The 20,982-nt window shown below is 45.5% G+C and overlaps 14 non-coding genes across 14 annotated transcripts; 13 read left to right on the forward strand and 1 right to left on the reverse strand.

The window, feature by feature from the left end:
- The first annotated feature begins 2,205 nt into the window (after window positions 1–2,205).
- Window positions 2,206–2,279, forward strand: trnai-aau (transfer RNA isoleucine (anticodon AAU)). The gene has a single exon. It is a non-coding gene; the product is annotated as a tRNA-Ile (tRNA).
- Window positions 2,280–2,753: 474 nt separating this feature from the next.
- trnai-aau (transfer RNA isoleucine (anticodon AAU)) lies at window positions 2,754–2,827 on the forward strand. Its single transcript has one exon. It is a non-coding gene; the product is annotated as a tRNA-Ile (tRNA).
- Window positions 2,828–4,400: 1,573 nt separating this feature from the next.
- On the forward strand, window positions 4,401–4,474 carry trnai-aau (transfer RNA isoleucine (anticodon AAU)). Its single transcript has one exon. It is a non-coding gene; the product is annotated as a tRNA-Ile (tRNA).
- A 1,573-nt stretch (window positions 4,475–6,047) lies between these two features.
- Window positions 6,048–6,121, forward strand: trnai-aau (transfer RNA isoleucine (anticodon AAU)). Its single transcript has one exon. It is a non-coding gene; the product is annotated as a tRNA-Ile (tRNA).
- A 1,024-nt stretch (window positions 6,122–7,145) lies between these two features.
- Window positions 7,146–7,219, forward strand: trnai-aau (transfer RNA isoleucine (anticodon AAU)). The gene has a single exon. It is a non-coding gene; the product is annotated as a tRNA-Ile (tRNA).
- A 1,024-nt stretch (window positions 7,220–8,243) lies between these two features.
- Window positions 8,244–8,317, forward strand: trnai-aau (transfer RNA isoleucine (anticodon AAU)). Its single transcript has one exon. It is a non-coding gene; the product is annotated as a tRNA-Ile (tRNA).
- Window positions 8,318–9,890: 1,573 nt separating this feature from the next.
- trnai-aau (transfer RNA isoleucine (anticodon AAU)) lies at window positions 9,891–9,964 on the forward strand. Its single transcript has one exon. It is a non-coding gene; the product is annotated as a tRNA-Ile (tRNA).
- A 475-nt stretch (window positions 9,965–10,439) lies between these two features.
- On the forward strand, window positions 10,440–10,513 carry trnai-aau (transfer RNA isoleucine (anticodon AAU)). Its single transcript has one exon. It is a non-coding gene; the product is annotated as a tRNA-Ile (tRNA).
- A 475-nt stretch (window positions 10,514–10,988) lies between these two features.
- On the forward strand, window positions 10,989–11,062 carry trnai-aau (transfer RNA isoleucine (anticodon AAU)). The gene has a single exon. It is a non-coding gene; the product is annotated as a tRNA-Ile (tRNA).
- Window positions 11,063–11,878: 816 nt separating this feature from the next.
- trnaa-agc (transfer RNA alanine (anticodon AGC)) lies at window positions 11,879–11,951 on the reverse strand. Its single transcript has one exon. It is a non-coding gene; the product is annotated as a tRNA-Ala (tRNA).
- Window positions 11,952–12,636: 685 nt separating this feature from the next.
- On the forward strand, window positions 12,637–12,710 carry trnai-aau (transfer RNA isoleucine (anticodon AAU)). The gene has a single exon. It is a non-coding gene; the product is annotated as a tRNA-Ile (tRNA).
- Window positions 12,711–16,060: 3,350 nt separating this feature from the next.
- Window positions 16,061–16,134, forward strand: trnaf-aaa (transfer RNA phenylalanine (anticodon AAA)). The gene has a single exon. It is a non-coding gene; the product is annotated as a tRNA-Phe (tRNA).
- A 1,022-nt stretch (window positions 16,135–17,156) lies between these two features.
- On the forward strand, window positions 17,157–17,230 carry trnai-aau (transfer RNA isoleucine (anticodon AAU)). The gene has a single exon. It is a non-coding gene; the product is annotated as a tRNA-Ile (tRNA).
- Window positions 17,231–18,321: 1,091 nt separating this feature from the next.
- Window positions 18,322–18,395, forward strand: trnan-auu (transfer RNA asparagine (anticodon AUU)). Its single transcript has one exon. It is a non-coding gene; the product is annotated as a tRNA-Asn (tRNA).
- Window positions 18,396–20,982: the final 2,587 nt, after the last annotated feature.

Here is a 20,982-nt window from a genome sequence, read left to right on the forward strand (position 1 = left end):
GGTAGATAAGATGAGAGCACCCCTCCAGGTAGGATGGAGTCCGTCACTCCTTAGCAGGTCAGGCTTGGTCCTGTTTGTGGGTGAGTCCCAGAAAGAGGGCCAATTATCTACAAATTCTATCTTTTGGGAGGGGCAGAAAACAGTTTTCAACCAGCGATTGAGTGCTGAGACTCTGCTGTAGAGCTCGTCACTCCCCCTAACTGGGAGGGGGCCAGAGACAATTACTCGATGCCGACACATCTTTCTAGCTGATTTACAAGCTGAAGCTATGTTGCACTTGGTGACCTCTGACTGTTTCATCCTAACATCGTTGGTGCCGACGTGGATAACAATATCTCTATACTCTCTACACTCGCCAGATTTAGCTTTAGCCAGCACCATCTTAAGATTAGCCTTAACGTCGGTAGCCCTGCCCCCTGGTAAACAGTGTATGATCGCTGGGTGATTCGTTTTAAGTCTAATACTGCGGGTAATGGAGTCGCCAATGACTAGGGTTTTCAATTTGTCAGAGCTAACGGTGGGAGCCTTCGGCGTCTCAGACCCCGTAACGGGAGGAGTAGAGACAAGAGAAGACTCAGACTCAGACTCCGACTCGCTACATAATGGGGAAAACCGGTTGAAAGTTTCTGTCGGCTGAATGAGCGACACCGGTTGAGCATTCCAACAGCATTTCCCTCCAGAAGCCATGAGAAAGTTGTCCGGCTGCGGGGACTGTGCGGGGGGATTTATACTAACGTTACTATCTGTACTTACTGGTGGCACAGACGCTGTTTCTTCCTTTCCTACACTGAAATTACCCTTGCCTAACGATTGCGTCTGAAGATGGGCTTGCAGCACAGCTATTTTCGCCGTAAGGCGATCGTTCTCCTGTATATTATGAGTACAGCGACTGCAATTAGAAGACATCATGTTAATGTTACTACTTAGCTTCGGCTGTTGAAGGTGTTGACGAACCATGTCCAGATAAAGCGTCCGGAGTGAAAAAGTTGAATGAGGGAAAAAAGTTGCGATGGAAAAACTAAAAATATAAACGGTAATTAAAAACAGAAACCAAACAAAAAACGTAAAGTTGTCAGGTAGCAAAGTAAAGTAAAGTTGGCAGCAAAACGCACAGCAACACGTCTGCAGATTCAACAGGAAGTGACCAACCAAGGTCGTGGGTTCGATCCCCGTACTTGACATGTGGTACATTTTAAGTTGTTGTTTTTCTTTACCTTCTGCATTGGCTTCAAGGAAACTTCCCACAGCTTTGTTTGTGGGCATCAATTGTGTGTGCTACGCTGCTCCTCTGAAAGTAAGTCATGTCATTCGTTTTCATCTGACATTGTGACATCATTGTTACATGAAAGTTGCTTGTCATTGTTACATGACAGTAGGTTGTCGTTAGACAAAACTGCATGAAGTGTGAACTGGAGCTTTCTTGGATCCACAAAAAAATTGTGTTTTTTGGAGAATGTGGGCATCGATCCCACTACCTATCGCATGCTAAGCAAACACTCTACCATTTGAGCTAATTCCCCAGCGTTTTTGATTTGCCACAAGGAGCAACCAAGAGGGTCCAGTCTTGTCAGGCAATGCTGTTGGTGGACTTGCTCGTTTACGCGCCAGCACTGGCCGAGCCTCTGTGCATCCTAAAAATGTTGTTACATCGCAAGCTGCTGGTTAGCTCAGTTGGTTAGAGCGTGGTGCTAATAAGGCCAAGCTCGTGGGTTCGATTCCCGTACTGGCCATGAGGTACATTTTCAGTTGTTGTTTTTCTTTACCCTCTGCATTGGCTTCAAGGAAACTTCCCACAGCTTTGTTTGTGGGCATCAATTGTGTGTGCTACGCTGCTCCTCTGAAAGTAAGTCATGTCATTCGTTTTCATCTGACATTGTGACATCAGTGTTACATGAAAGTTGCTTGTCATTGTTACATGACAGTAGGTTGTCGTTAGACAAAACTGCATGAAGTGTGAACTGGAGCTTTCTTGGATCCACAAAAAAATTGTGTTTTTTGGAGAATGTGGGCATCGATCCCTCTAACTCTCGCATGCTATGCAAGCACTCTACCATTTGAGCTAATTCCCCAGCCTTTATAATTTGCCACAAGGAGCAACCAAGAGGGTCTAGTCTTGTCAGGCTATGCTGTTGGTGGACTTGCTCGTTTACGCGCCAGCACTGGCCGAGGCTCTGTGAATCCTAAAAATTTTGCTCAGTTGCAAGCGGCCGGTTAGCTCAGTTGGTTAGAGCGTGGTGCTAATAACGCCAAGGTCGTGGGTTCGATCCCCGTACTGGCCAAAAGGTACATTTTAAGTTGTTGTTTTTCTTTACCCTCTGCATTGGCTTCAAGGAAACTTCCCACAGCTTTGTTTGTGGGCATCAATTGTGTGTGCTACGCTGCTCCTCTGAAAGTAAGTCATGTCATTCGTTTTCATCTGACATTGTGACTTCAGTGTTACATGAAAGTTGCTTGTCATTGTTACATGACAGTAGGTTGTCGTTGAACAAAACTGCATGAAGTGTGAACTGGAGCTTTCTTGGATGAACAAAAAAATTGTGTTTTTGGAGAATGTGGGCATCGATCCCACAATCTCTCGCATGCTAAGCAAGCACTCTACCATTTGAGCTAATTCCCCAGCCTTTATGATTTGCCACAAGGAGCAACCAAGAGGGTCCAGTCTTGTCAGGCTATGCTGTTGGTGGACTTGCTCGTTTACGCGCCAGCACTGGCCGAGGCTCTGTGCATCCTAAAAATTTTGCTACATTGCAAGCGGCCGGTTAGCTCAGTTGGTTAGAGCGTGGTGCTAATAACGCCAAGGTCGTGGGTTCGATCCCCGTACTGGCCATGAGGTAAATTTTAAGTTGTTGTTTTTCTTTACCCTCTGCATTGGCTTCAAGGAAACTTCCCACAGCTTTGTTTGTGGGCATCAATTGTGTGTGCTACGCTGCTACTCTGAAAGTAAGTCATGTCATTCGTTTTCATCTGACATTGTGACATCAGTGTTACATGAAAGTTGCTTGTCATTGTTACATGACAGTAGGTTGTCGTTAGACAAAACTGCATGAAGTGTGAACTGGAGCTTTCTTGGATGCACAAAAAAAAACTGTTTTTTGGAGAATGTGGGAATCGATCCCACTACCTCTCGCATGCTAAGCACGCACTCTACCATTTGAGCTAATTCCCCAGCCTTCATGATTTGACACAAGGAGCAAACAAGATGGTCCAGTCTTGTCAGGCTATGCTGTTGGTGGACTTGCTCGTTTACGCGCCAGCACTGGCCGAGGCTCTGTGCATCCTAAAAATTATGCTCCGTTGCATGCGGCCGGTTAGCTCAGTTGGTTAGAGCGTGGTGCTAATAACGCCAAGGTCGTGGGTTCGATCCCAGTATTGGCCATGAGGTACATTTTAAGTTGTTGTTTTTCTTTACCCTCTGCATTGGCTTCAATGAAACTTCCCACAGCCTTGTTTGTTGGCATCAATTGTGTGTGCTACGCTGCTCCTCTGAAAGTAAGTCATGTCATTCGTTTTCATCTGACATTGTGACATCAGTGTTACATGAAAGTTGCTTGTCATTGTTACATGACAGTAGGTTGTCGTTAGACAAAACTGCATGAAGTGTGAACTGGAGCTTTCTTGGATCCACAAAAAAATTGTGTTTTTTGGAGAAAGTGGGCATCGATCCCACTACCTCTCGCATGCTAAGCAAGCACTCTAACATTTGAGCTAATTCCCCAGCCTGCTTGATTTCCCACAAGGAGCAACCAAGAGGGTCCAGATTTGTCAGGCTATGCTGTTGGTGGACTTGCTCGTTTACGCGCCAGCACTGGCCGAGGCTCTGTGCATCCTAAAATTTTAGCTCCGTTGCTAGCGGCCGGTTAGCTCAGTTGGTTAGAGCGTGGTGCTAATAACGCCAAGGTCGTGGGTTCGATCCCAGTACTGGCCATGAGGTACATTTTAAGTTGTTGTTTTTCTTTACCCTCTGCATTGGCTTCAATGAAACTTCCCACAGCCTTGTTTGTGGGCATCAATTGTGTGTGCTACGCTGCTCCTCTGTAAGTAAGTCATGTCATTCGTTTTCATCTGACATTGTGACATCAGTGTTACATGAAAGTTGCTTGTCATTGTTACATGACAGTAGGTTGTCGTTAGACAAAACTGCATGAAGTGTGAACTGGAGCTTTCTTGGATCCACAAAAAAATTGTGTTTTTTGGAGAATGTGGGCATCAATCCCACTACCTCTCGCATGCTAAGCAAGCACTCTACCATTTGAGCTAATTCCCCACCCTTTATGATTTGCCACAAGGAGCAACCAAGAGTGTCCAGTCTTGTCAGGCTATGCTGTTGGTGGACTTGATCGTTTACGCGCCAGCACTGGCCGAGGCTCTGTGCATCCTAAAAATTTTGATCCGTTGCAAGTGGCCGGTTAGCTCAGTTGGTTAGAGCGTGGTGCTAATAACGCCAAGGTCGTGGGTTCGATCCCCGTACTGGCCATGAGGTACATTTTAAGTTGTTGTTTTTCATTACCCTCTGCATTGGCTTCAAGGAAACTTCCCACAGCTTTGTTTGTGGGCATCAATTGTGTGTGCTACGCTGCTCCTCTGAAAGTAATTCATTTCATTCGTTTTCATGTGACATTGTGACATCAGTGTTACATGAAAGTTGCTTGTCATTGTTACATGACAGTAGGTTGTCGTTAGACAAAACTGCATGAAGTGTGAACTGGAGCTTTCTTGGATGCACAAAAAAAAAACTGTTTTTTGGAGAATGTGGGAATCGATCCCACTACCTCTCGCATGCTAAGCACGCACTCTACCATTTGAGCTAATTGCCCAGCCTTCATGATTTGCCACAAGTAGCAAACAAGATGGTCCAGTCTTGTCAGGCTATGCTGTTGGTGGACTTGCTCGTTTACGCGCCAGCACTGGCCGAGGCTCTGTGCATCCTAAAATTTTGCTCCGTTGCATGCGGCCGGTTAGCTCAGTTGGTTAGAGCGTGGTGCTAATAACGCCAAGGTCGTGGGTTCGATCCCAGTACTGGCCATGAGGTACATTTTAAGTTGTTGTTTTTCTTTACCCTCTGCATTGGCTTCAATGAAACTTCCCACAGCCTTGTTTGTTGGCATCAATTGTGTGTGCTACGCTGCTCCTCTGAAAGTAAGTCATGTCATTCGTTTTCATCTGACATTGTGACATCAGTGTTACATGAAAGTTGCTTGTCATTGTTACATGACAGTAGGTTGTCGTTAGACAAAACTGCATGAAGTGTGAACTGGAGCTTTCTTGGATCCACAAAAAAATTGTGTTTTTTGGAGAAAGTGGGCATCGATCCCACTACCTCTCGCATGCTAAGCAAGCACTCTAATATTTGAGCTAATTCCCCAGCCTGCTTGATTTCCCACAAGGAGCAACCAAGAGGGTCCAGATTTGTCAGGCTATGCTGTTGGTGGACTTGCTCGTTTACGCGCCAGCACTGGCCGAGGCTCTGTGCATCCTAAAATTTTAGCTCCGTTGCTAGCGGCCGGTTAGCTCAGTTGGTTAGAGCGTGGTGCTAATAACGCCAAGGTCGTGGGTTCGATCCCAGTACTGGCCATGAGGTACATTTTAAGTTGTTGTTTTTCTTTACCCTCTGCATTGGCTTCAATGAAACTTCCCACAGCCTTGTTTGTGGGCATCAATTGTGTGTGCTACGCTGCTCCTCTGTAAGTAAGTCATGTCATTCGTTTTCATCTGACATTGTGACATCAGTGTTACATGAAAGTTGCTTGTCATTGTTACATGACAGTAGGTTGTCGTTAGACAAAACTGCATGAAGTGTGAACTGGAGCTTTCTTGGATCCACAAAAAAATTGTGTTTTTTGGAGAATGTGGGCATCAATCCCACTACCTCTCGCATGCTAAGCAAGCACTCTACCATTTGAGCTAATTCCCCACCCTGTATGATTTGCCACAAGGAGCAACCAAGAGGGTCCAGTCTTGTCAGGCTATGCTGTTGGTGGACTTGATCGTTTACGCGCCAGCACTGGCCGAGGCTCTGTGCATCCTAAAAATTTTGATCCGTTGCAAGTGGCCGGTTAGCTCAGTTGGTTAGAGCGTGGTGCTAATAACGCCAAGGTCGTGGGTTCGATCCCCGTACTGGCCATGAGGTACATTTTAAGTTGTTGTTTTTCATTACCCTCTGCATTGGCTTCAAGGAAACTTCCCACAGCTTTGTTTGTGGGCATCAATTGTGTGTGCTACGCTGCTCCTCTGAAAGTAATTCATTTCATTCGTTTTCATGTGACATTGTGACATCAGTGTTACATGAAAGTTGCTTGTCATTGTTACATGACAGTAGGTTGTCGTTAGACAAAACTGCATGAAGTGTGAACTGGAGCTTTCTTGGATGCACAAAAAAAAAACTGTTTTTTGGAGAATGTGGGAATCGATCCCACTACCTCTCGCATGCTAAGCACGCACTCTACCATTTGAGCTAATTGCCCAGCCTTCATGATTTGCCACAAGTAGCAAACAAGATGGTCCAGTCTTGTCAGGCTATGCTGTTGGTGGACTTGCTCGTTTACGCGCCAGCACTGGCCGAGGCTCTGTGCATCCTAAAATTTTGCTCCGTTGCATGCGGCCGGTTAGCTCAGTTGGTTAGAGCGTGGTGCTAATAACGCCAAGGTCGTGGGTTCGATCCCAGTACTGGCCATGAGGTACATTTTAAGTTGTTGTTTTTCTTTACCCTCTGCATTGGCTTCAATGAAACTTCCCACAGCCTTGTTTGTTGGCATCAATTGTGTGTGCTACGCTGCTCCTCTGAAAGTAAGTCATGTCATTCGTTTTCATCTGACATTGTGACATCAGTGTTACATGAAAGTTGCTTGTCATTGTTACATGACAGTAGGTTGTCGTTAGACAAAACTGCATGAAGTGTGAACTGGAGCTTTCTTGGATCCACAAAAAAATTGTGTTTTTTGGAGAAAGTGGGCATCGATCCCACTACCTCTCACATGCTAAGCAAGCACTCTACCATTTGAGCTAATTCCCCAGCCTGCTTGATTTCCCACAAGGAGCAACCAAGAGGGTCCAGATTTGTCAGGCTATGCTGTTGGTGGACTTGCTCGTTTACGCGCCAGCACTGGCCGAGGCTCTGTGCATCCTAAAATTTTAGCTCCGTTGCTAGCGGCCGGTTAGCTCAGTTGGTTAGAGCGTGGTGCTAATAACGCCAAGGTCGTGGGTTCGATCCCCGTACTGGCCATGAGGTACATTTTAAGTTGTTGTTTTTCATTACCCTCTGCATTGGCTTCAAGGAAACTTCCCACAGCTTTGTTTGTGGGCATCAATTGTGTGTGCTACGCTGCTCCTCTGAAAGTAAGTCATTTCATTCGTTTTCATGTGACATTGTGACATCAGTGTTACATGAAAGTTGCTTGTCATTGTTACATGACAGTAGGTTGTTGTTAGACAAAACTGCATGAAGTGTGAACTGGAGCTTTCTTGGATCCACAAAAAAATAGTGTTTTTTGGAGAATGTGGGCATCAATCCCACAACCTCTCGCATGCTAAGCAAGCACTCTACCATTTGAGCTAATTCCCCACCCTTTATGATTTGCCACAAGGAGCAACCAAGAGGGTCCAGTCTTGTCAGGCTATGCTGTTGGTGGACTTGCTTGTTTACGCGCCAGCACTGGCCGAGGCTCTGTGCATCCTAAAAATTTTGCTCCGTTGCATGCGGCCGGTTAGCTCAGTTGGTTAGAGCGTGGTGCTAATAACGCCAAGGTCGTGGGTTCGATCCCAGTATTGGCCATGAGGTACATTTTAAGTTGTTGTTTTTCTTTACCCTCTGCATTGGCTTCAATGAAACTTCCCACAGCCTTGTTTGTTGGCATCAATTGTGTGTGCTACGCTGCTCCTCTGAAAGTAAGTCATGTCATTCGTTTTCATCTGACATTGTGACATCAGTGTTACATGAAAGTTGCTTGTCATTGTTACATGACAGTAGGTTGTCGTTAGACAAAACTGCATGAAGTGTGAACTGGAGCTTTCTTGGATCCACAAAAAAATTGTGTTTTTTGGAGAAAGTGGGCATCGATCCCACTACCTCTCGCATGCTAAGCAAGCACTCTACCATTTGAGCTAATTCCCCAGCCTGCTTGATTTCCCACAAGGAGCAACCAAGAGGGTCCAGATTTGTCAGGCTATGCTGTTGGTGGACTTGCTCGTTTACGCGCCAGCACTGGCCGAGGCTCTGTGCATCCTAAAATTTTAGCTCCGTTGCTAGCGGCCGGTTAGCTCAGTTGGTTAGAGCGTGGTGCTAATAACGCCAAGGTCGTGGGTTCGATCCCCGTACTGGCCATGAGGTACATTTTAAGTTGTTGTTTTTCATTACCCTCTGCATTGGCTTCAAGGAAACTTCCCACAGCTTTGTTTGTGGGCATCAATTGTGTGTGCTACGCTGCTCCTCTGAAAGTAAGTCATTTCATTCGTTTTCATGTGACATTGTGACATCAGTGTTACATGAAAGTTGCTTGTCATTGTTACATGACAGTAGGTTGTTGTTAGACAAAACTGCATGAAGTGTGAACTGGAGCTTTCTTGGATGCACAAAAAAAAACTGTTTTTTGGAGAATGTGGGAATCGATCCCACTACCTCTCGCATGCTAAGCACGCACTCTACCATTTGAGCTAATTCCCCAGCCTTCATGATCTGCCACAAGGAGCAAACAAGATGGTCCAGTCTTGTCAGGCTATGCTGTTGGTGGACTTGCTCGTTTACGCGCCAGCACTGGCCGAGGCTCTGTGCACCCTAAAAATTTTGCTCCGTTGCATGCGGACGTTTAGCTCAGTTGGTTAGAGCGTGGTGCTAATAACGCCAAGGTCGTGGGTTCTATCCCAGTATTGGCCATGAGGTACATTTTAAGTTGTTGTTTTTCTTTACCCTCTGCATTGGCTTCAATGAAACTTCCCACAGCCTTGTTTGTTGGCATCAATTGTGTGTGCTACGCTGCTCCTCTGAAAGTAAGTCATGTCATTCGTTTTCATCTGACATTGTGACATCAGTGTTACATGAAAGTTGCTTGTCATTGTTACATGACAGTAGGTTGTCGTTAGACAAAACTGCATGAAGTGTGAACTGGAGCTTTCTTGGATCCACAAAAAAATTGTGTTTTTTGGAGAAAGTGGGCATCGATCCCACTACCTCTCGCATGCTAAGCAAGCACTCTACCATTTGAGCTAATTCCCCAGCCTGCTTGATTTCCCACAAGGAGCAACCAAGAGGGTCCAGATTTGTCAGGCTATGCTGTTGGTGGACTTGCTCGTTTACGCGCCAGCACTGGCCGAGGCTCTGTGCATCCTAAAATTTTAGCTCCGTTGCTAGCGGCCGGTTAGCTCAGTTGGTTAGAGCGTGGTGCTAATAACGCCAAGGTCGTGGGTTCGATCCCAGTACTGGCCATGAGGTACATTTTAAGTTGTTGTTTTTCTTTACCCTCTGCATTGGCTTCAATGAAACTTCCCACAGCCTTGTTTGTGGGCATCAATTGTGTGTGCTACGCTGCTCCTCTGTAAGTAAGTCATGTCATTCGTTTTCATCTGACATTGTGACATCAGTGTTACATGAAAGTTGCTTGTCATTGTTACATGACAGTAGGTTGTCGTTAGACAAAACTGCATGAAGTGTGAACTGGAGCTTTCTTGGATCCACAAAAAAATTGTGTTTTTTGCAGAATGAGGGAATCAATCCCACTACCTCTCGCATGCTACGCAAGCACTCTACCATTTGAGCTAATTCCCCACCCTTTATGATTTGCCACAAGGAGCAACCAAGAGGGTCCAGTCTTGTCAGGCTATGCTGTTGGTGGACTTGATCGTTTACGCGCCAGCACTGGCCGAGGCTCTGTGCATCCTAAAAATTTTGATCCATTGCAAGTGGCCGGTTAGCTCAGTTGGTTAGAGCGTGGTGCTAATAACGCCAAGGTCGTGGGTTCGATCCCCGTACTGGCCATGAGGTACATTTTTAGTTGTTGTTTTTCATTACCCTCTGCATTGGCTTCAAGGAAACTTCCCACAGCTTTGTTTGTGGGCATCAATTGTGTGTGCTACGCTGCTCCTCTGAAAGTAAGTCATTTCATTCGTTTTCATGTGACATTGTGACATCAGTGTTACATGAAAGTTGCTTGTCATTGTTACATGACAGTAGGTTGTCGTTGAACATAACTGCATGAAGTGTGAACTGGAGCTTTCTTGGATCCACAAAAAAATTGTTTATTTTGGAGAATGTGGGCATCAATCCCACTACCTCTCGCATGCTAAGCAAGCACTCTACCATTTGAGCTAATTCCCCACCCTTTATGATTTGCCACAAGGAGCAACCAAGAGGGTCCAGTCTGGTCAGGCTATGCTGTTGGTGGACTTGATCGTTTACGCGCCAGCACTGGCCGAGGCTCTGAACATCCTAAAAATTTTGATCCGTTGCAAGTGGCCGGTTAGCTCAGTTGGTTAGAGCGTGGTGCTAATAACGCCAAGGTCGTGGGTTCGATCCCCGTACTGGCCATGAGGTACATTTTAAGTTGTTGTTTTTCATTACCCTCTGCATTGGCTTCAAGGAAACTTCCCACAGCTTTGTTTGTGGGCATCAATTGTGTGTGCTACGCTGCTCCTCTGAAAGTAAGTCATTTCATTCGTTTTCATGTGACATTGTGACATCAGTGTTACATGAAAGTTGCTTGTCATTGTTACATGACAGTAGGTTGTCGTTGAACATAACTGCATGAAGTGTGAACTGGAGCTTTCTTGGATCCACAAAAAAATTGTGTTTTTTGGAGAATGTGGGCATCAATCCCACTACCTCTCGCGTGCTAAGCAAGCACTCTACCATTTGAGCTAATTCCCCACCCTTTATGATTTGCCACAAGGAGCAACCAAGAGGGTCCAGTCTGGTCAGGCTATGCTGTTGGTGGACTTGATCGTTTACGCGCCAGCACTGGCCGAGGCTCTGTTCATCCTAAAAATTTTGATCCGTTGCAAGTGGCCGGTTAGCTCAGTTGGTTAGAGCGTGGTGCTAATAACGCCAAGGTCGTGGGTTCGATCCCCGTACTGGCCATGAGGTACATTTTAAGTTGTTGTTTTTCATTACCCTCTGCATTGGCTTCAAGGAAACTTCCCACAGCTTTGTTTGTGGGCATCAATTGTGTGTGCTACGCTGCTCCTCTGAAAGTAAGTCATGTCATTCGTTTTCATCTGACATTGTGACATCAGTGTTACATGAAAGTTGCTTGTCATTGTTACATGACAGTAGGTTGTCGTTAGACAAAACTGCATGAAGTGTGAACTGGAGCTTTCTTGGATACACAAAAAAATTGTGTTTGTTGGAGAATATGGGCATCGATCCCACTACCTCTCGCATGCTAAGCAAGCTACTCTACCATTTGAGCTAATTCCCCAGCCTGTATGATTGGCCACAAGGAGCAACCAAGAGGGTCCAGTCTTGTCAGGCTATGCTGTTGGTGGACTTGCTCGTTTACGCGCCAGCACTGGCCGAGGCTCTGTGTATCCTAAAAATTTTGCTACGTTTCAAGCGGCCGGTTAGCTCAGTTGGTTGGAGCGTGGTGCTAATAACGCCAAGGTCGTGGGTTCGATCCCCGTACTGGCCAAAAGGTACATTTTAAGTTGTTGTTTTTCATTACCCTCTGCATTGGCTTCAAGGAAACTTCCCACAGCTTTGTTTGTGGGCATCAATTGTGTGTGCTACGCTGCTCCTCTGAAAGTAAGTCATGTCATTCGTTTTCATGTGACATTGTGACATCAGTGTTACATGAAAGTTGTTTGTCATTGTTACATGACAGTAGGTTGTCGTTGAACAAAACTGCATGAAGTGTGAACTGGAGCTTTCTTGGATCCACAAAAAAATTGTGTTTTTTGGAGAATGTGGGCATCGATCCCACGACCTCTCGCATGCTAAGCAAGCACTCTACCATTTGAGCTAATTCCCCAGGCTTTATGATTTGCCACAAGGAGCAACCAAGAGGGTCCAGTCTTGTCAGGCTATGCTGTTGGTGGACTTGCTCGTTTACGCGCCAGCACTGGCCGAGGCTCTGTGCATCCTAAAAATTTTGCTCCGTTGCAAGCGGCCGGTTTGCTCAGATGGTTAGAGCGTGGTGCTAATAACGCCAAGGTTGTGGGTTCGATCCTCGTACTGGCAATGAGGAACATTTTAAGTTGTAGTTTTTCTTTACCCTCTGCATTGGCTTCAAGGAAACTTCCCACAGCTTTGTTTGTGGGCATCAATTGTGTGTGCTACGCTGCTCCTCTGAAAGTAAGTCATGTCATTCGTTTTCATCTGACATTGTGACATCAGTGTTACATGAAAGTTGCTTGTCATTGTTACATGACAGTAGGTTGTCGTTAGACAAAACTGCATGAAGTGTGAACTGGAGCTTTCTTGGATCCACAAAAAAATTGTGTTTTTTGGAGAATGTGGGCATCGATCCCACTCCAACTCGCATGCTAAGCAAGCACTCTACCATTTGAGCTAATTCCCCAGCCTTTATGATTTGCCACAAGGAGCAACCAAGAGGGTCCAGTCTTGTCAGGCTATGCTGTTGGTGGACTTGCTCGTTTACGCGCCAGCACTGGCCGAGGCTCGGTGCATCCAAAAAATTTTGCTTCGATGCAAGCGGCCGGTTAGCTCAGTTGGTTAGAGCGTGGTGCTAATAACGCCAAGGTCGTGGGTTTGATCCCCGTACTGGCCATGAGGTACATTTTAAGTTGTTGTTTTTCTTAACCCTCTGCATTGGCTTCAAGGAAACTTCCCACAGCTTTTTTTGTGGGCATCAATTGTGTGTGCTACTCTGCTCCTCTGATAGTAAGTCATGTCATTCGTTTTCATCTGACATTGTGACATCAGTGTTACATGAAAGTTGCTTGTTATTGTTACATGACAGTAGGTTGTCGTTAGACAAAACTGCATGAAGTGTGAACTGGAGCTTTCTTGGATACACAAAAAAATTGTGTTTTTTGGAGAATATGGGCATCGCTCCCACTACCTCTCGCATGCTAAGCAAGCTACTCTACTATTTGAGCTAATTCCCCAGCCTGTATGATTGGCCACAAGGAGCAACCAAGAGGGTCCAGTCTTGTCAGGCTATGCTGTTGGTGGACTTGCTCGTTTACGCGCCAGCACTGGCCGAGGCTCTGTGCATCCAAAAAATGTTGCTCCATCGCAAGCGACCGGTTAGCTCAGTTGGTTCGAGCGTGGTGCTAATAACGCCAAGGTCGTTGGTTCGATCCCCGAACTGGCCATGAGGTACATTTTAAGTTGTTGTTTTTCTTTACCCTCTGCATTGGCTTCAAGGAAACTTCCCACAGCTTTGTTTGTGGGCATCAATTGTGTGTGCTACGCTGCTCCTCTGATAGTAAGTCATGTCATTCGTTTTCATCTGACATTGTGACATCAGTGTTACATGAAAGTTGCTTGTCATTGTTACATGACAGTAGGTTGTCGTTAGACAAAACTGCATGAAGTGTGAACTGGAGCTTTCTTGGATCCACAAAAAAATTATGTTTTTTGGAGAACGTGGGCATCCATCACACTACCTCTCGCATGCTAAGCAAGCACTCTTCCATTTGTTTTTTGGAGAATGTGGGCATCGATCCCACTACCACTCGCATGCTAAGCAAGCACTCTACCATTTGAGCTAATTCCCCAGCCTTTATGATTTGCCACAAGGAGCAACCAAGAGGGTCCAGTCTTGTCAGGCTATGCTGTTGGTAGACTTGCTCGTTTACGCGCCAGCACTGGCCGAGGCTCTGTGCATCCTAAAAATTTTGCTCTTTTGCAAGTGGCCGGTTAGCTCAGTTGGTTAGAGCGTGGTGCTAATAAAGCCAAGGTCGTGGGTTCGATCCCCGTACTGGCCATGAGGTACATTTTAAGTTGTTGTTTTTCTATATTCTCTGCAATGGCTTCAAGGAAACTTCCCACAGCTTTGTTTGTGGGCATCAATTGTGTGTGCTACGCTGCTACTCTGAAAGTAAGTCATGTCATTCGTTTTCATCTGACATTGTTACATCAGTGTTACATGAAAGTTGCTTGTCATTGTTACATGACAGTAGGTTGTCGTTGAACATATCTGCATGAAGTGTAAACTGGAGCTTTCTTGGATCCACAAAAAAACTGTGTTTTTTGGAGAATGTGGGCATCGATCTCACTACCTCTCGCATGCTAAGCAAGCACTCTACAATTTGAGCTAATTCCTCAGCCTGTATGATTTGCCACAAGGAGCAACCAAGAGGGTCCAGTCTTGTCAGGCTATGCTGTTGGTGGACTTGCTCGTTTACGCGCCAGCACTGGCCGAGCCTCTGTGCATTATAAAAATGTTGTTACATTGCAAGCGGCTGGTTAGCTCAGTTTGTTAGAGAATGGTGCTAATAACGCCAAGGTCGTGGGTTCGATCCCCGTACTGGCCATGAGAAACATTTTAAGTTGTTGTTTTTCTATATTCTCTGCAATGGCTTCAAGGAAACTTCCCACAGCTTTGTTTGTGGGCATCAATTGTGTGTGCTACGCTGCTACTCTGAAAGTAAGTCATGTCATTCGTTTTCATCTGAAATTGTGACATCAGTGTTACATGAAAGTTGCTTGTCATTGTTACATGACAGTAGGTTGTCGTTAGACAAAACTGCATGAAGTGTGAACTGGAGCTTTCTTGGATCCACAAAAAAATTGTTTTTTTGGAGAATGTTTGCATCGATCCCACTACCTCTCGCATGCTAAGCAAACACTCTACCATTTGAGCTAATTCGCCAGCCTGTATGATTTGCCACAAGGAGCAACCAAGAGGGTACAGTCTTGTCAGGCTATGCTGTTGGTGGACTTGCTCGTTTACGCGCCAGCACTGGCCAAGGCTCTGTGCATCCAAAAAATGTTGCTCCTTTGCAAGCGGCCGGTTAATTCAGTTGGTTAGAGCGTGGTGCTAATAACGCCAAGGTCGTGGGTTCGATCCCCGTACTGGCAAGAGGTACATTTTAAGTTGTTGTTTTTCTTTACCCTCTGCATTGGATTCAAGGAAACTTCCCACAGCTTTGTTTGTGGGCATCAATTGTGTGTGCTACTCTGCTCCTCTGATAGTAAGTCATGCATTCGTTTTCATCTGACATTGTGACATCAGTGTTACATGAAAGTTGCTTGTCATTGTTACATGACAGTAGGTTGTCGTTAGACAAAACTGCATGAAGTGTGAACTGGAGCTTTCTTGGATACACAAAAAAATTATGTTTTTTGGAGAATGTGGGCATCCATCACACTACCTCTCGCATGCTAAGCAAGCACTCTACCATTTGTTTTTTGGAGAATGTGGGCATCGATCCCACTACCACTCTCATGCTAAGCAAGCACTCTACCATTTCAGCTAATTCCCCAGCCTTTATGATTTGCCACAAGGAGCAACCAAGAGGGTCCAGTCTTGTCAGGCTATGCTGTTGGTAGACTTGCTCGTTTACGCGCCAGCACTGGCCGAGGCTCTGTGCATCCTAAAAATTTTGGTCTGTTGCAAGTGGCCGGTTAGCTCAGTTGGTTAGAGCGTGGTGCTAATAAAGCCAAGGTCGTGGGTTCGATCCCCGTACTGGCCATAAGGTACATTTTAAGTTGTTGTTTTTCTTTACCCTCTGCATTGGCTTCAAGGAAACTTCCCACAGCTTTGTTTGTGGGCATCAATTGTGTGTGCTACTCTGCTCCTCTGATAGTAAGTCATGCATTCGTTTTCATCTGACATTGTGACATCAGTGTTACATGAAAGTTGCTTGTCATTGTTACATGACAGTAGGTTGTCGTTAGACAAAACTGCATGAAGTGTGAACTGGAGCTTTCTTGGATACACAAAAAAATTATGTTTTTTGGAGAATGTGGGCATCGATCCCACTACCTCTCGCATGCTAAGCAAGCTACTCTACCATTTGAGCTAATTCCCCAGCCTGTATGATTCGCCACAAGGAGCAACCAAGAGGGTCCAGTCTTGTCAGGCTATGCTGTTGGTGGACTTGCTCGTTTACGCGCCAGCACTGGCCGAGCCTCTGTGCATCCTAAAAATGTTGTAACATTGCAAGCGGCTGGTTAGCTCAGTTGGTTAGAGCGTGGTGCTAAAAACGCCAAGGTCGTGTGTTCGATCCCCGTACTGGCCATGAGGTACATTTTAAGTTGTTGTTTTTCTTTACCCTCTGCATTGGCTTCAAGGAAACTTCCCACCGCTTTGTTTGTGGGCATCAATTGTGTGTGCTACACTGCTACTCTGAAAGTAAGTCATGTCATTCGTTTTCATCTGACATTGTGACATCAGTGTTACATGAAAGTTGCTTGTCATTGTTACATGACAGTAGGTTGTCGTTGAACATAACTGCATGAAGTGTGAACTGGAGCTTTCTTGGATCCACAAAAAAATTGTTTTTTGGAGAATGTGGGCATCACTCCCACTACCTCTCGCATGCTATGCAAGCACTCTACCATTTGAGCTAATTCCCCACCCTTTATGATTTGCCACAAGGAGCAACCAAGAGGGTCCAGTCTTGTCAGGCTATGCTGTTGGTGGACTTGCTCGTTTACGCGCCAGCACTAGCCGAGGCTCTGTGCATCCTAAAAATTTTGCTCCATTGCAAGCTGCCGGTTTGCTCAGATGGTTAGAGCGTGGTGCTAATAACGCCAAGGTTGTGGGTTCGATCCCCGTACTGGCAATGAGGAACATTTTAAGTTGTTGTTTTTCTTTACCCTCTGCATTGGCTTCAAGGAAACTTCCCACAGCTTTGTTTGTGGGCATCAATTGTGTGTGCTACGCTGCTCGTCTGAAAGTAAGTCATGTCATTCGTTTTCATCTGACATTGTGACATCAGTGTTACATGAAAGTTGCTTGTCATTGTTACATGACAGTAGGTTGTCGTTAGACAAAACTGCATGAAGTGTGAACTGGAGCTTTCTTGGATCCACAAAAAAATTGTGTTTTTTGGAGAATGTGGGCATCGATCCCACTACCACTCGCATGCTAAGCAAGCACTCTACCATTTGAGCTAATTCCCCAGCCTTTATGATTTGCCACAAGGAGCAACCAAGAGGGTCCAGTCTTGTCAGGCTATGCTGTTGGTGGACTTGGTCGTTTACGCGCCAGCACTGGCCGAGGCTCGGTGCATCCTAAAAATTTTGCTTCGATGCAAGCGGCCGGTTAGCTCAGTTGGTTAGAGCGTGGTGCTAATAACGCCAAGGTCGTGGGTTTGATCCCCGTACTGGCCATGAGGTTCATTTTAAGTTGTTGTTTTTCTTAACCCTCTGCATTGGCTTCAAGGAAACTTCCCACAGCTTTGTTTGTGGGCATCAATTGTGTGTGCTACTCTGCTCCTCTGATAGTAAGTCATGTCATTCGTTTTCATCTGACATTGTGACATCAGTGTTACATGAAAGTTGCTTGTCATTGTTACATGACAGTAGGTTGTCGTTAGACAAAACTGCATGAAGTGTGAACTGGAGCTTTCTTGGATACACAAAAAAATTATGTTTTTTGGAGAATATGGGCATCGATCCCACTACCTCTCGCATAATAAGCAAGCTACTCTACCATTTGAGCTAATTCCCCAGCCTGTATGATTGGCCACAAGGAGCAACCAAGAGGGTCCAGTCTTGTCAGGCTATGCTGTTGGTGGACTTGCTCGTTTACGCGCCAGCACTGGCCGAGGCTCTGTGTATCCTAAAAATGTTGCTACGTTTCAAGCGGCCGGTTAGCTCAGTTGGTTGGAGCGTGGTGCTAATAACGCCAAAGTCGTGGGTTCGATCCCCGTACTTGCCAAAAGGTACATTTTAAGTTGTTGTTTTTCTTTACCCTCTGCATTGGCTTCATGGAAACTTCCCACAGCTTTGTTGGTGGGCATCAATTGTGTGTGCTACGCTGCTACTCTGAAAGTAAGTCATGTCATTCGTTTTCATCTGACATTGTGACATCAGTGTTACATGAAAGTTGCTTGTCATTGTTACATGACAGTAAGTTGTCGTTAGACAAAACTGCATGAAGTGTGAACTGGAGCTTTCTTGGATCCACAAAAAAATTGTGTTTTTTGGAGAATGTGGGCATCGATCCCAATACCTCTCGCATGCTAAGCAAGCACTCTACCATTTGTTTTTTGGAGAATGCGGGCAACGATCCCACTACCACTCGCATGCTAAGCAAGCACTCTACCATTTGAGCTAATTCCCCAGCCTTTATGATTTGCCACAAGGAGCAACCAAGAGGGTCCAGTCTTGTCAGGCTATGCTGTTGGTGGACTTGCTCGTTTACGCGCCAGCTCTGGCCGAGGCTCTGTGCATTCTAAAAATGTTGTTCCGTTGCAAGCGGCCCGTTAGCTCAGTTGGTTAGAGCATGGTGCTATTAACGCCAAGGTTGTGGGTTCGATCCCCGTACTGGCCATGAGGTACATTTTAAGTTGTTGTTTTTCTTTACCCTCTGCATTGGCTTCAAGGAAACTTCCCACAGCTTTGTTTGTGGGCATCAATTGTGTGTGCTACGCTGCTCCTCTGAAAGTAAGTCATGTCATTCGTTTTCATCTGACATTGTGACATCAGTGTTACATGAAAGTTGCTTGTCATTGTTACATGACACTAGGTTGTCGTTGAACAAAACTGCATGAAGTGTGAACTGGAGCTTTCCTGGATCCACAAAAAATTGTGTATTTTGGAGAATGTGGGCATCGATCCCTCTACCTCTCGCATGCTAAGCAAGCACTCTACCATTTGAGCTAATTCCCCAGCCTGTATGATTTGCCACAAGGAGCAACCAAGAGGGTCCAGTCTTGTCAGGCTATGCTGTTGGTGGACTTGCTCGTTTACGCGCCAGCACTGGCCGAGGCTCTGTGCATCCTAAAAATTTTGCTCCATTGCAAGCGGCCGGTTAGCTCAGTTGGTTAGAGCGTGGTGCTAATAAAGCCAAGGTCGTAGGTTTGATCCCCGTACTGGCCATTAGGTACATTTTAAGTTGTTGTTTTTCTTTACCCTCTGCATTGGATTCAAGGAAACTTCCCACAGCTTTGTTTGTGGGCATCAATTGTGTGTGCTACGCTGCTACTCTGAAAGTAAGTCATGTCATTCATTTTCATCTAACATTGTGACATCAGTGTTACATGAAAGTTGCTTGTCATTGTTACATGACAGTAGGTTGTCGTTAGACAAAACTGCATGAAGTGTGAACTGGAGCTTTCTTGGATCCACAAAAACATTGTGTTTTTTGGAGAATGTGGGCATCGATCCCACTACCACTCGCATGCTAAGCAAGCACTCTACCATTTGAGCTAATTCCCCAGCCTGTATAATTTGCCACAAGGAGCAACCAAGAGGGTACAGTCTTGTCAGGCTATGCTGTTGGTGGACTTGCTCGTTTACGCGCCAGCACTGGCCGAGGCTCTGTGCATCCTAAAAATTTTGCTCCATTGCAAGCGGCCGGTTAGCTTAGTTGGTTAGAGCGTTGTGCTAATAACGCCAAGGTCGTAGGTTTGATCCCCGTACTGGCAATTAGGTACATTTTAAGCTGTTGTTTTTTTTTACCCTCTGTATTGGCTTCAAGGAAACTTCCCACAGCTTTGTTTGTGGGCATCAATAGTGTGTGCTACGCTGCTACTCTGAAAGTAAGTCATGTCATTCATTTTCATCTAACATTATGACATCAGTGTTACATGAAAGTTGCTTGTCATTGTTACATGACAGTAGGTTGTCGTTAGACAAAACTGCATGAAGTGTGAACTGGAGCTTTCTTGGATCCACAAAAACATTGTGTTTTTTGGAGAATGTGGGCATCGATCCCACTACCACTCGCATGCTAAGCAAGCACTCTACCATTTGAGCTAATTCCCCAGCCTGTATAATTTGCCACAAGGAGCAACCAAGAGGGTACAGTCTTGTCAGGCTATGCTGTTGGTGGACTTGCTCGTTTACGCGCCAGCACTGGCCGAGGCTCTGTGCATCCTAAAAATTTTGCTCCATTGCAAGCGGCCGGTTAGCTCAGTTGGTTAGAGCGTTGTGCTAATAACGCCAAGGTCGTAGGTTCGATCCCCGTACTGGCAATGAGGTACATTTTAAGTTTTGTTTTTCTTTACCCTCTGCATTGGCTTCAAGGAAACTTCCCATAGCTTTGTTTGTGGGCATGAATTGTGTGTGCTACGCTGCTCCTCTGAAAGTAAGTCATGTCATTCGTTTTCATCTGACATTGTGACATCAGTGTTACATGAATGTTGCTTGTCATTGTTACATGACAGTAGGTTGTCGTTAGACAAAACTGCATGAAGTGTGAACTGGAGCTTTCTTGGATCCACAAAAAAATTATTTTTTTAGGAGAATGTGGGCATCGATCCGACGACCTCTCGCATGCTAAGCAAGCACTCTACCATTTTAGCTAAATCCCTAGCCTATATGATTTGCCACAAGGAGCAACCAAGAGGGTCCAGTCTTGTCAGGCTATGCTGTTGGTGGACTTGCTCGTTTACGCGCCAGCACTGGTCGAGGCTCTGTGCATCCTAAAAATTATGCTCCTTTGCAAACGGCCGGTTAGCTCAGTTTGTTAGACCGTGGTGCTAATAACACCAAGGTCGTAGGTTTGATCCCCGTACTGGCAATTAGGTACATTTTAAGTTGTTGTTTTTCTTTACCCTCTGCAGTGGCTTCAAGGAAACTTCCCACAGCTTTGTTTGTGGGCATCAATTGTGTGTGCTACGCTGCTACTCTGAAAGTAAGTCATGTCATTCATTTTCATCTAACATTATGACATCAGTGTTACATGAAAGTTGCTTGTCATTGTTACATGACAGTAGGTTGTCGTTAGACAAAACTGCATGAAGTGTGAACTGGAGCTTTCTTGGATCCACAAAAACATTGTGTTTTTTGGAGAATGTGGGCATCGATCACACTACCTCTCGCATGCTAAGCAAGCACTCTACCATTTGAGCTAATTCCCCAGCCTGTATGATTTGCCACAAGGAGCAACCAAGAGGGTCCAGTCTTGTCAGGCT

This window comes from Salvelinus fontinalis, unplaced genomic scaffold (genome assembly GCF_029448725.1).
Source record: "Salvelinus fontinalis isolate EN_2023a unplaced genomic scaffold, ASM2944872v1 scaffold_0099, whole genome shotgun sequence".
Lineage (NCBI taxonomy): Eukaryota > Metazoa > Chordata > Actinopteri > Salmoniformes > Salmonidae > Salvelinus > Salvelinus fontinalis.